This window comes from Podarcis liolepis, assembly GCF_965112155.1.
Source record: "Podarcis liolepis genome assembly, chromosome: 10".
In the NCBI taxonomy this organism is placed as follows: domain Eukaryota; kingdom Metazoa; phylum Chordata; class Lepidosauria; order Squamata; family Lacertidae; genus Podarcis; species Podarcis liolepis.
In genome coordinates, this window is record NC_139562.1 from 47,288,160 (window position 1) to 47,301,016 (window position 12,857).

The following is a 12,857-nucleotide window of genomic DNA, read 5'->3' on the forward strand; positions in this document are numbered from 1 at the left end:
CCTATAATCCTAAAAATATTCTTTTTAATGCAAAAGATAACTGCCCCCCTATTATCCCTTGTTATGGGCTGGGAGTCAGAGGTGGGTCTTGGATCATTTGAAGGTCGCTGATCTAGTACATGGGGGCTATTATTATTATTATGGTCTGTGCAGAAGAACCACAAAATCTGTAGGTCTGAGCTCCTACTCTGCTCCCCCCGTATATTTAATATTCTTTGTGTGATTGTGCAAAGTCTTCTAATTTTTCTCCCAAATCTAATTATACTGAAAGAGCTAGGAGATGACTCACACTGTCTTACATGACAAGAGTACTTGGTTGTTTTATATCCCAGAATTGGAATTTCAGAACTGAGGTTTTGAAATATGAACTTGTTTGGAAATCCAAAATGCCATTAAAGTTGGGTCCCGACTCCTCCGCATTCTACACCGGCTCTTAATCAGGGTTTGCTTATTTGTATACCACCCTTTCATCGATTTGTCTAGCATCCCCAGGACAGTTTTATATTTAAAATGCATGAAGATATATGAAACAACCCACCACAATTAACTAGTCCTTCCTGTTGGCTTGCTCACCTCCACTTCCCATTAAGATTCTTTTTTAGGGTGATCATGTGTCCTAGAGATTCTCTAGTTTTTCATTCTATGATACTCCAATTTTATTGATTTCTGCTCTTGCCTCGTTCTCCAGGGCCCACTTAGGAGGCTCCTTTTATAGCTGCTCTTTCAGGACACACTGGGTGAATATGTACAGAACCCTAGATCAATGGCAGAGCACAAGAATTTGCATGTAGATGCTTGCAGGTCCACTCCCTGACATCACTATGTAGGACAAGTAGGGCTGCATACCCCACAAGTGTCCAAAGAAAAAAGAAAAAAGGGACACCCCATTTTTTTCATTTGAGAGCATGGTGGTAATTTTGGGTGCCATGATCTTGCGTGATTTCATGCCAAGATCTTGCACCCCCAAAAGCACTTTTTTGGGGCTGCATTCTTGCTGCAATCCCAGTGCATCCTGTCCACTGCCTCCAAATGCTCAGACCCCTACTTCTCCTCCAGTTCTGGCTCCTGCCTTATGAGGGGCACAAAACCACAAAAAGTGCTACTCACTTCCCCTGGAACAGCTGCCTCTTCCACCCACCCCTCAGAGCCTCTTCTTCTTTGGTGATCACTTGTACCCGAGTAAGATTGTCTTCCATAAACATGGTCTTAACTTTGAGTCCGTAAGTCACTGTGGAGGCCAGTTCTGGATCCACAATTCCTTCCACAGTGGGGACATAGGTTTTTGGGCAGGAGTTGATCATGGTGAGGGTTTGCCAAGTGTGCCTTCCTCTTAGCATGTTTCTCTCTTTCGTCCTGAGTTCGAGCGTCTACAAAGTCCATGACACCTTTGGTAAAGGCTGTTCTCCAGTTGGAGAACTCGCAGGTCAGTGTTTTGCAATTGCCGGTGTTTATTTGCCTTGAGAGAGTCTTTAAACCTCTTTTGTTGATCACGGCATTACACTTTCCATTTTCAAGTTTGGAATAGAGTAGTTGCTTTGGAAGACGATCATCAGGCATCCGCACAACATGAACAGTCCAACAAAGTTGATGTTGAATAATCATTGTTTCGACACTGATGATCTTTGCTTCTTCCAGTACATTGACATTAGTTCACCTGTCTTCCCAAGTGATGTGTAAAAATTTTCGGAGACCCTGACAGGCTGGTATTTTATAAGGACAACATGAAAGGAATTACAAAAGAGACCCTAATATGATTAAAAGAGTGCGCTTTCCTTTTCCTCGCTTCCCCCCTTTAAAATTCTGTATTTGTCACATTATTCTTAATTCTTGGGAGCTTTTAAGAAATGGCCACAGCCGTTATAGATACAGAACATTAGCTGAAGTGATAAAATGGAACTAAATAAGAATTAGTAAATTGCTGTAAAATGGATAAAATTTCTTTAATTAATCTACAAAGTCCTAATTAACCTATCCAGTGGCCCAATTAAGAAACAGGAGATCTTTTGGAAGATATTTTGAAAACAGAAATGAAATTATTTCAGATTGCACCATCGGTTTCCCCCCCTTCCACACTGAGCAATTAGTTTTATTTCCAATTTAACAAGTTAAATGAGAAACATCAGATGTGGAAGGGGAAGAATAATCAAAATATTGTGAAAGCAATTCTGAATATGGGGAAATATGCACAAATGGCTCCACCTGGGTGGGATTTTTTTGCTACGAAACGTCTGCATTGCAAGGAATGAAGGGAGAAAGAAAACCACTTTGCCTGACATCCTCCTCATTTCCTGAACTAAATTGCAATATGGATATTCTCAGATTTTTAAAGGAATTGCTCACTAGACCTTAATGATGTATCAGAAGGGTAGTGTAATGGAACAACTGTCCTCCACTCCTGACATAAGCTTTCAATAATTAATGGGAGCTAATGGCTGTATTTTAACAAGAGCAGCTTTAGACAGTTTATCAAGTGTTCCTGCATGATGTGCTACCCTGAGGTGAGGAAGGATTGTGGTAATTTCTCTAATGGGCTGAGGGGAACATGTCCATCCAAATGGGAAGACTTTTGTCTCCCCTCTTCCCCCTGAATCTTAGGGGAAGGGCCATAGGTCAGTGGTGGAACACATGGTTTGCAAGCAGAAGGTCCCATGTTCCATTCCTGATACCTCCAGTTAAAAGGATCGGGTAGCAAGTGATGCGAAAGGCTCTGAACTTAACTGAGGACCTGGCTACACATTACATTAATGATGTGATTATTGGGTAATAGGTATGTCCATCTGTACTTATTTCCATGGTGTATCACTGTCAATCATGGCATTCACAATAAGGTTGGCATAACTCTAATATGGCAGGAGACCCTCCATGATGAACTTAGGTGATCCTGGGACAAGCCTGATTCCAGTCTCCTCCTCCTCAGGCGGGATGCGGGTGGCGCTGTGGTCTAAACCACTGAGCCTAGAGCTTGCCGATTGGAAAGTCGGCGGTTCGAATCCCTGCGTTTCTGTGTGCTGCTCTGGTTCGCCAGAAGCAGCTTAGTCATGCTGGCCACATGACCCAGAAGCTGTCTGCTGGCTAACGCCGGCTCCTGTGGCCTATAGAGCGAGATGAGCGCACAACCCCAGAGTCTGACCAAAAGATTAACACATGTAAATTTAGTTGCTAAGAAACATTCAACTTTTCAATGGGAGCCATTGGCACAAGTGTAAGGCAGATAGCAGACTGAGATAGCTCATTATCAGATGCTTTCACCCTGTCCTTAAGCAAACAGTTTTAGCCATTTCTCACTAGGGTGGCCAAGCTGAGAAATGGGCAGGAACTCTGAGGGAAGACAGGAATTGCTTATCTCAAAGCCCCTCCCTTCCCTGCTAGGAGACATTAGACAAAAATACTATTAAAACCCCAGACATTTCAGTACTCCCCAGGACTCGGCACAATTCTGCTTTGCTTTAATGACAGGTATACTCCCCCCCCCCCGCCGCTTCTAGTGTGGGTTTATGTTGAGGACTGTTGGGAGACTCCTATTTCCCTCAGAAAGCCACTGTTCACAGAGAAGAGAGACACTTAAAATGAACTAGGAATTGTACCTCTCTGAGGAAAATAAGGGACCCCTAAGGACTCTCAGCACCAGGGCCAAGGCACCTTTTTGGAGCTATAGTCAGTGTTGCCTTGGTGGAAAACCTTCAAGGGTCATATTCTAGTAGCAGAAAAAGCCAAACACCTTAAACCACAGACGCGGATATAAAGGACCTATGGGGGGGGCATTGTCTCTTCCCCCACCACTGTGATTGGGAAGAATCAGATGCATTTCAGCGTTCAATCCCACTTACTGTTATAAGAAAAAAAAACCTGCTTCTTTATCCCTTTTGGGTATCCAAGAGCCTGTATAGAGTCCTTATGTAGGTTTTCTAACGCTAGGAGAAAATAATAGAGGCCAACCAGAGAATACTGAGAAGCAAAACAGCTAGTAAGCATGATCTTTATTAAATGGTTGCAACATGGTCCCCCCTCCCCCACGCGGGGAGGGAGGAGGAACCCAGAACATTGGTGTGCAAGCTCTTATATAGACATTTGAAATTGCCTACCCTGTAGCTCAAGACCATCCCCCCCAAAAAACATCATACATCCATCACTGAAATTGGTGGTCCCCAGCAGAAATTTGAGTGTTGCTTCTCTGCTGTCTGCCAGGATACCTGATAATGCCTTATCTGATTGCCTTTTCTGGGTTGCCTGGCCATTCCTTTGAGATGGTAAATACTTCCTGAATCTCTTGATACTGTGCTCAGCTTAACAGATACTTGCCAGACTGTATTTACAGGGAGGTGTAAGCCCCTATCGTCCAAAGACAACTGGAAAGCTTTTTCCCATTTCCTTCCTCCTTGCAGAGAAATATTTGAGGTCAATTTGGGAGAGTCAAAATGGCTTCAGGATTGTTCTCCTGTACTATTTCAGATACTTGGCTTATATACTTATGTATGTGTTTGCCTTGTACATTTATGAACATTTGTTTTTTATATATAAGACCTTAGAATTCCTATAACGCTGACTCTACCACTTTCAGACTTGGTCAGTATAAACAAATGGATAGATGTCTATTTCCTTATCCTCACATCTTTCTTTGCCCAGTTTGCTAGGGGATACCACGTGCCAGTAGACATCCTCTGCCTCTCCAGCACCCTGAAACGCTGCTGTTATCCCTGATTCATATACTTCTTTTGACAATATGCCACACATTTTAATTACAATACAAATTATATGGTACTGCCATGCAGCAGTAAACAAAGAACTAATTTGTGTTCCTTCTACACTTATCATTCATGGATTAATTAGTTTCTCTATGAGGGTCCAAGTGACTCTTATATAAAGCAAAAGCTCCTGAGGATATAAAGGTTAATTTTGAAGTGATTACAAATATTCTGCTAACATTATAATTAATAGTTATACTTAAAACACAGCAGTTGTCTGCAGCTCCAATAAGTCGACTGTTAATTAGCCAACGAAACTGGCATCATTTGGGATGCTTTAACTTTTCACTGTTTAGTCATTGAAATGACAAAGCTGAGTAATGCTTAGTTTTAATCCACTGCAACGATGAAAGGGGAAACCACTTCAAGCCCCAAACTTGCTGATTCACTGTTTCTCTGTAGCTTCAGTTTGTGTTTATCTTCATCTAGATTATCCTCAATTTTCCACACGGATGTAAGGCAGGGGAAAATTTCTCACAGGGTTTGATTCATATGTCACTGAAACCCAGCCAGCACTAGGCTGCAATGTGGCAGCTGTTTTGCAGGAGCAGAGAGGATTAATTGCAAAGTACAAACATATGGTGATGGTAAAATAGCCAACATAGCGATGCCACAATATTTAGGGCAGAGAAGGAACTTAGTTTTTTGAAAGTAGAGCGTGGAATGAAAGCCAAGATGAGAGTGATGCTTTGGGACAGTGATTGCTAGCAATTGCTGAGTGGTCAGAGTGCTGCTTATGCTCAGGTCCTACTTGTGTCTCACCGGCAGGTATCTGGTTGGCCACTGTGAGAACAGAGTGCTGGACTAGATTTGCCACTGGCCTGATCCAGCAGGCTCTCTTCTTTTGTTCTTCCATGGGGAAATATTTGTTGAGGCTTGTTGGGGTGTGTGTTCATCTTCATCACCCCAAAATCTTGTTCTCTGTAGGTGCACCGTGAAAGCTTCAGCAAAGCTGTTAAGTTCTCCAAACGTGAAACAGTTGTTGTTTTAAGCAGAGTTAGATAAGTAAACAAATAATTTTATTACTTATACCCCACCCATCTGGCTGGGTTTCCCCAGCCACGTTGGGTGGCTCACAGCATATATCAGAACATACTAAAACATCAAACATTAAAAACTTCCCGATACAGGGCTGCCTTCAGATGTCTTCTAAAAGTCAGATAGTTGTTTATTTCCTTGACATCTGAAGGGAGGGTGTTCCACAGGGAGGGCACCACTACCGAGAAGGCCCTCTGCCTGGTTCCCTATAACTTTGCTTCTCACAGTGAGGTCCCTCAGAGCTGGACCTCAGTGTCTGGGCTGAACGATGGGGGTGGAGACGCTCCTTCAGGTATATTGGGCTGAGGCTGTTTAGGGCTTTGAAGGTCAGAACCAACACTTTTAATTGTGCTCAGAAACGCACTGGGAGCCAATGAAGATCCTTTAGGACCGGTGTTATATGGTCCTGGTGGCCACTCCCAGTAACCAGTCTAGCTGTCATATTCTGGATTAGTTGTAGTTTCTGGGTCACTTTCAAAGGTAGCCCTTTGCTTTGATTCACACAAAACACACACTCTGTAGTTACACACTATATACAGGTTACATGAAGACTTTCCCCCTTCTAGTCCCAGGGTGGTTTCTGTACTACAAAGTCTACACGCAAGTTCTAAGTCAATTTGCACAGAGCCTAGCAACATCTTAGAGTTCTCTGAGTCCTGAAGTCTAGGAAGTCTCCAAGACGTCTTCCCAGACGAGCTCTTCTCAAAGTGTTCAGGTTACTTTACAGTTCCATGATGATCCATTCCTTCCTGATAACAACCCATGACCCACAACCAACTCTGTAATCTGAGCCCTTTTATACACAAAGTTCCATGCCCAGTAACACGGAGAAGGAAGTCACCAGGTTCAACCAGATGAATCTCAGGAATAACTCAGCTAATGGAATGAACCCATTAACTGCATTCTTTAACAAGGCATACACACAGACAGACAATATTGGGTTTCACTGTAGAGCTGATATGTATTTTTCAGGAAGGGTGTGTTTTGCAGCCTAAACTCCTGACATATTCAGATGCAATGATTTCACCTTTCACATACTCACCTAGGTGTATTTCTGCAAGTCAAATACCTTGCATTGGATTGACCCTAGTTTAGTCTAGTTGTTTAATTAATGTGATGCTTTCCCACAAAGTACTGAGACCAAAGCAGCTTACAGTAACACCAGCTAATCATCACGATACAACATCACGTTTGAGAAACCAGCTTGCTACAAAATGTAGCAAAAACATTCAAATATGACAAAGCCAGCAATTCAAGAAACGCATCATAGCACAAATTCAACTTGACAATGAACTGATGCAGATTTAATATACCTCAAATATAAAAGCAGGATCAAAATTAATGGGACAGGAAAAAGCTGACCCAACACACATTGCTAGTGTAGCTTGGTTTAATCTAGTTTAGGATCTTGGGGATGGGGGTCTTCTCACTAGGCTAGATGGTTCACAGCTGGCTCCCTCCTCAATCAAAGCCTCCCCAGTGGATCTGCTTCTAGTGCTGGCCTTGGTGCATTAGATTAGGAGTCATTTAATATTGCCTAAGAACCAACCTGTTCACAGTGAGCAGGTGCATGGAGGGAAGTTGCTATGAGGAGCACCAGTAAACTGAAACATGTCAGCAGTCATTTTGAAAGCAGTTGGTATGATATTAGTTGCACAGAGTTTAGTAAAGTTTGTTCTAAACTTCAGGCTCTGTTTTATAAAATTCTGGCATTGTGTCAGAAGCAGGGCAGGCCCTATCATTGGGCAGAGTGAGGCAGCTGCCTAAGAAGCAGCAGCCTGCTCTACAGCCACCAGGCCAGCCTTAATGACTCCTGGTAATAATAATAATAATAATAATAATTTATTATTTATACCCCGCCCATCTGGCTGGGCCTCCCCAGCCAGATGGGCGGCTTCCATAAAAACCAAAAATACAGTAAAATATCACACGTTAAAAACTTCCCTGAACAGGGCTGCCTTAAGATGTCTTCTGAATGTCAGGTAGTTGTTTATCACTTTGACATCTGCTGGAAGGGCGTTCCACAGGGCGGGCGCCACTACCGAGAAGGCCCTCTGCCTGGTTCCCTGTAGCTTTGCTTCTCACAATGAGGGAACCGCCAGAAGGCCCTTGGCGCTGGACCTCAGTGTCCGGGCAGAATGATGGGGGTGGAGACGCTCCTTCAGGTATACTGGACCGAGGCCGTATAGGGCTTTAAAGGTCAGCACCAACACTTTGAATTGTGCTCGGAAACGTACTGGGAGCCAATGTAGGTCTTTCAAGACGGTGTTATATGGTCTCAGCGGCCGCCCCCAGTCACCAGTCTAGCTGCCGCATTCTGGATTAGTTGTAGTTTCCGAGTCACCTTCAAAGGTAGCCCCACGTAGAGTGCATTGCAGTAGTCCAAGCGGGAGATAACCAGAGCATGCACCACTCTGGCGAGACAGTCCGCAGGCAGATAGGGTCTCAGCCTACGTACCAGATGGAGCTGGTAAACAGCTGCCCTGGACACAGATTTGACCTGTGCCTCCATGGACAGCTGTGAGTCCAAAATGACTCCCAGGCTGTGCACCTGGTCCTTCAGGGGCACAGTTATCCCATTCAGGACCAGGGAATCCTCCACACCTGCCCGCCTCCTGTCCCCCAAAAACAGTACTTCTGTCTTGTCAGGATTCAACCTCAATCTGTTAGCCGCCATCCAGTGGAAGATGCAGTCCTTACACTAGGGGCAGTAAGTAAGATTCAGTTGCCAGTCTAATCAGCTGCTGTGCATGGACTAGGGGAAAGCCACCATGCTGTTCTTTGCCTCAGGCAGCAAAATAATGGTCTCCAGGTGAACTTCAAAATGATGCAGATAATAGGAAGAGATGGAAACAACCATTTGAGGTGTAGTGCATTCCAAACTGAACAGATAAGAAAGATGAGAGGTTTCAGTTGGTGCTAGGTGGCAGGTGAAGATGCTAGTATGTTTAACTCTCCTTTTTGCTTGATCTCAACCTAGATAGAACATAGAAGAAACAATACATTAAAAAGGCCCAAATTCTTCACTAGAATTCAGGTCGAAAGAGAAAGCAAAGGCCTACATGTGAATAATTTTAAGCTCTTACTACAAAATTGTGGAGCTGTAGTCCAGTGGTGGGGTTCGTCTGGCTAGCCAGGCCTCCCAGTTTGGCCCATGATGCACACTGACCACACCTACCTGTCTCTCACCTGATGTCATGCACAGGACAGGTAAAGCTGCCACTACAGAGGAAGCCCACTCCCGATTGTTCCTTTGCAGCCCTGGTTTGCTTTTGGTCCTGTTTAAATTTGGCGCTCAATGCAAATCCTCCTGTTTCTTGGTGGGATCCATTCCACCTGATATCATGTGATACGAAAACGGAGAAACCCATTCACAACGCTTGCATATTTCTGTGCAGATTTAAAAAGAAAACTTCAAAAATGGGGTAAACTGAATGTAAGGCTGGAAAAACCAAGGGAGACGAGAACTGGCAAATTTGCCTGTCCCGAGGCATGGAACTGTTGGGATTTTCAAGCCTTATCAGGAGAAACTGGCCATTCTCCAGGCACCCGGCTTGATAATCTCCGGTTAACCTCCCTGTCTGCATTCTCCGGCAGGATACAGGCTAGGTCGCGATCGGCGATCCTTCCCAGCGTGAGAAGAACACACCACTCTTCCCTGCCCCCCCAGGCAGGGGAAAGAGATAGACAGAAACGTATTTACATGCCTTTATTTCTGTCTTTGCAGCATTACAGAAAAACACGTCTGCTCTCTTCAAACTCCAGCAGCCGAGAGACAAACTCCTCCTGTACTTCCTGTACAGCTCATATTACACTCTGAGCTAATTCCGGTGCTTTGCACTGAGAATAGACTGTCCCTCTGTTTCCCACGAAACAGTCCCAACATTCCCATTGATGTTTTGCTTTCCAGCTAGCAGCTCGCTGCCGCATTGCTTCTATATCGTAACAGGAACATGGGGCTGTGTGCGCTGGCATCCTCTCTGCCCAGATGTACCTGCACAATGCTGTTTCGGCAGCCCCTGGCTTTTGCCACTGCCTCCCAGTGCTCTCTGGTTAAGGTCACTGAGCCTTCCTCACCCTTCAGCCCCACTTGCTGAAGGCTGCCTCGTGAGCTGAAGCTCGCCCTGCATATCTAGTGCTGAACACGGAATTTCTTTTGGCAGGTGCAGCCTTTATCTTCCCTGCACAATGAGCTACATTTGCAAAAGATCACAAATGACACAGTTCCTGGTCACCCTACTCAGGACTGGTTACTGGATAGTGGTTTTAAAAAAATTAAAAATAAATTGTGTAATCTTTTGCGTTCCATGTTCATGCGCCAACTTAGGAAACTTTTTGGAGAGAGGAGGAGCACTGGGAAATCATCACATTGGCTAAGTAATCACCATTAGGTTGAGTAGAACGGCTTAGCAAGCACCTGCTTGGATTTAGAGCCATATCACAATACAGCAGGCAGCAGAGCAGGTGCATCAATGTCTTGCAGCCGCTTCTCCTGCTAACATCTGTCATGTGTGTATTTTGCTGATATCCCAAATATATATCCTGCTCATATGAACCACTTAGTTCTTCCTGTTTATTCTTATTATTGCACTAACAAGAAGATCTGAGCTGCAGATGATCTGCAGTGCAGCAATTGTGTGTGTGTGTGTGTGTGTGTGTGTGTTTTAAAAAAGCTTCCAAATCAAGAGATAGCTAACTTTGACAAACCCACTTCCTCCTGCTTTGTGCACCCCCTGATCTTTTTTTGAATGGCCTTAGAACTATAAGAAATGGCCAGAAAGACCTTTGTGGTAGGCTAACGTGAACAATACTGTAACCTTTGTGTGTGAGGATTTCATTCTGATTAAAAACAAATCTGTTTGAAACGCTAATAATTTTCTTAAGGTCAAACAGTAAGCAGAAATTCAAGTCGTAATATTTTAAAGTTCAAGCAAAGTCATATACATTTGTTAACAGAAGAGGGATGCAAAAGATCGTTTTCCCTTACCCATTTCTAAAAAGCTTAAAAGCTTATTTATGTTTTCAGGTGAATGAGAACTGCTCAGGAACTGCTCAGGTGATTTTATTTTATTTTACACAATTAGGCCAGAATAAGATCACCTTCTTAATTCAGTAATGTATGTGATTGATTTTGTCGCTGCTTTTTCATTGGGAAATGTGGTAGGGACTTAGGAATCTGCCTAAGATTCCTTTAGCCAGAACATTGGGTCCATTTAGCTCATTATCGTCTACACTGACTGACAGCAGCTCTCCAAAATCTCTTAGACTAGAGAAGAAGAAGAAGAGTTTGGATTTGATGTATTTATCACTACCCAAAGGAGTCTCAAAGCGGCTAACATTCTCCCTTCCCTTCCTCCCCCATAACCAACACTCTGTGAGGTGAGCTGAGAGACTTCAGAGAAGTGTGACTGGCCCAAGGTCACCCAGCAGCTGCATGTGGAGGAGCGGAGACACGAACCTGGTTCCCCAGATTCCGGGTCTACCGCTCTTAACCACTACACCACCCTGGCTCTGGAGACCACTGGAGTCCTTCTGCATGCAAGGAAAATGCTCAACCATTGATCCGTGTCCCTTCCCCCAAGAAGTGGTGACCAGTTTGAGCAAAGTTCTGGGGCTCTGGCTATTCTTTTGTTATAAGAATTTTAAAGTCTCAAATATAGAATAAATATTCATAAATGCACACATATATGAACCATGTGTTTGAAATAGTATGGGAGAGCAATCCTGAAGCCATTTTTATTCTCCCAATGACCTCAAATATTCCTCTGCAGTAAGGGAGGCAAATGGAGAAAGCCTTCCCATTGTCTTTCTGCTTGCAAATCCTGCGTTAAGGTTAAGGGTGCATTTGTGTATGAACAGAGTGAGCCTGTGACATGGATTCAGGAACTAAAGTATTAACCATCACAAAAGAATGGCCAGGCTGCCCAGCTAATGCAATCAGTGACCATTATCAGGTCTCCTGGCAGACAGGATTTCTGCTGTAGACCGCCTCCTTCTGTGATGTATGTATCATGTTTTAGGGGGGTGGTCTTGGGCTATAGGGTGGGCAATTTCAAAAGTCTATATAGGGGTTTGCGCACTATTGTTCGGGGTTCTCCTCCCTCCTGCCTGTGGTGAGTGGGGACCCTGTTGCAACAGTTCCTTTAATAAAGGTCAAGCTTACTAGCCACTTTGCTTCTCAATATACTCTGGTTGGCCTCTGTTGTTTTCTCCTACTGATAGGGAACCAACTTAAGGACTCTATATGGGCTCTGGAATACCACATAAGGGAAAGGGAGCAGTTTTTCCCCTTCCTTATGCAGGAGCTGGTGAAGAAGAGACAGAAATTCTGCACGTGCTCAGAGATACCATACTATCCACATGCTGCAAGACTGCTGTTAAAAACTGCCAAATGGAGCCAGAGGTCAAATGAAGCTTGTAGGGGAGGAGGGGATATAGAATGCCCACAGGGAGAAAAAAAGTGAGAGGAATTCAGTGGCTTTTTCATTTTAACACGTGCTGCAGTTTCCATCTGGATGGTAGGCAGCCGGTTGTTTATATCACCAGAAGTGTATTACCACAATTTCTGCTCTCCAAAGTGAACCAATGACAGTTCTATCACAGCCTTGGTGAGACCTAAAACCCCAGATATTCTTACCAGTGTTTATGTTATAAGTTGTGTTTGGGCAAATAGTCAAAGTGGAGATGTTTGCAGAGGGGTGTTTGCGCAAGCCATGCCCCCAAAGTTCTTGAACATTTTGCCTCCCCTTCTCAGTCCCCAACCTCATCTGGCTTCTCAACAGGGCCGGATGTAGGTTTGATGAGGCCCTAAGCTACTGAAGGTAATGGGGCCCTTTATATGTCCAGCTGTTCTTTGTCAACAACAAATTGTCACTGTTTTTTTGTGTTGAATATATGCTATATGGTAATTTATGGACCTAATAGGTATCTAAAGCCACTTGCACATAACAAAATATGTATTTCATCAAAGTAATTGTTGAACTGAAATATTTTGTTTTTTATGTTATATTTTGGAAATGTACATCCAGTTTCCCCCCCTTTAGTTTTTTGAGGGCCCCCAAGAGAGTGGGGCCCTAA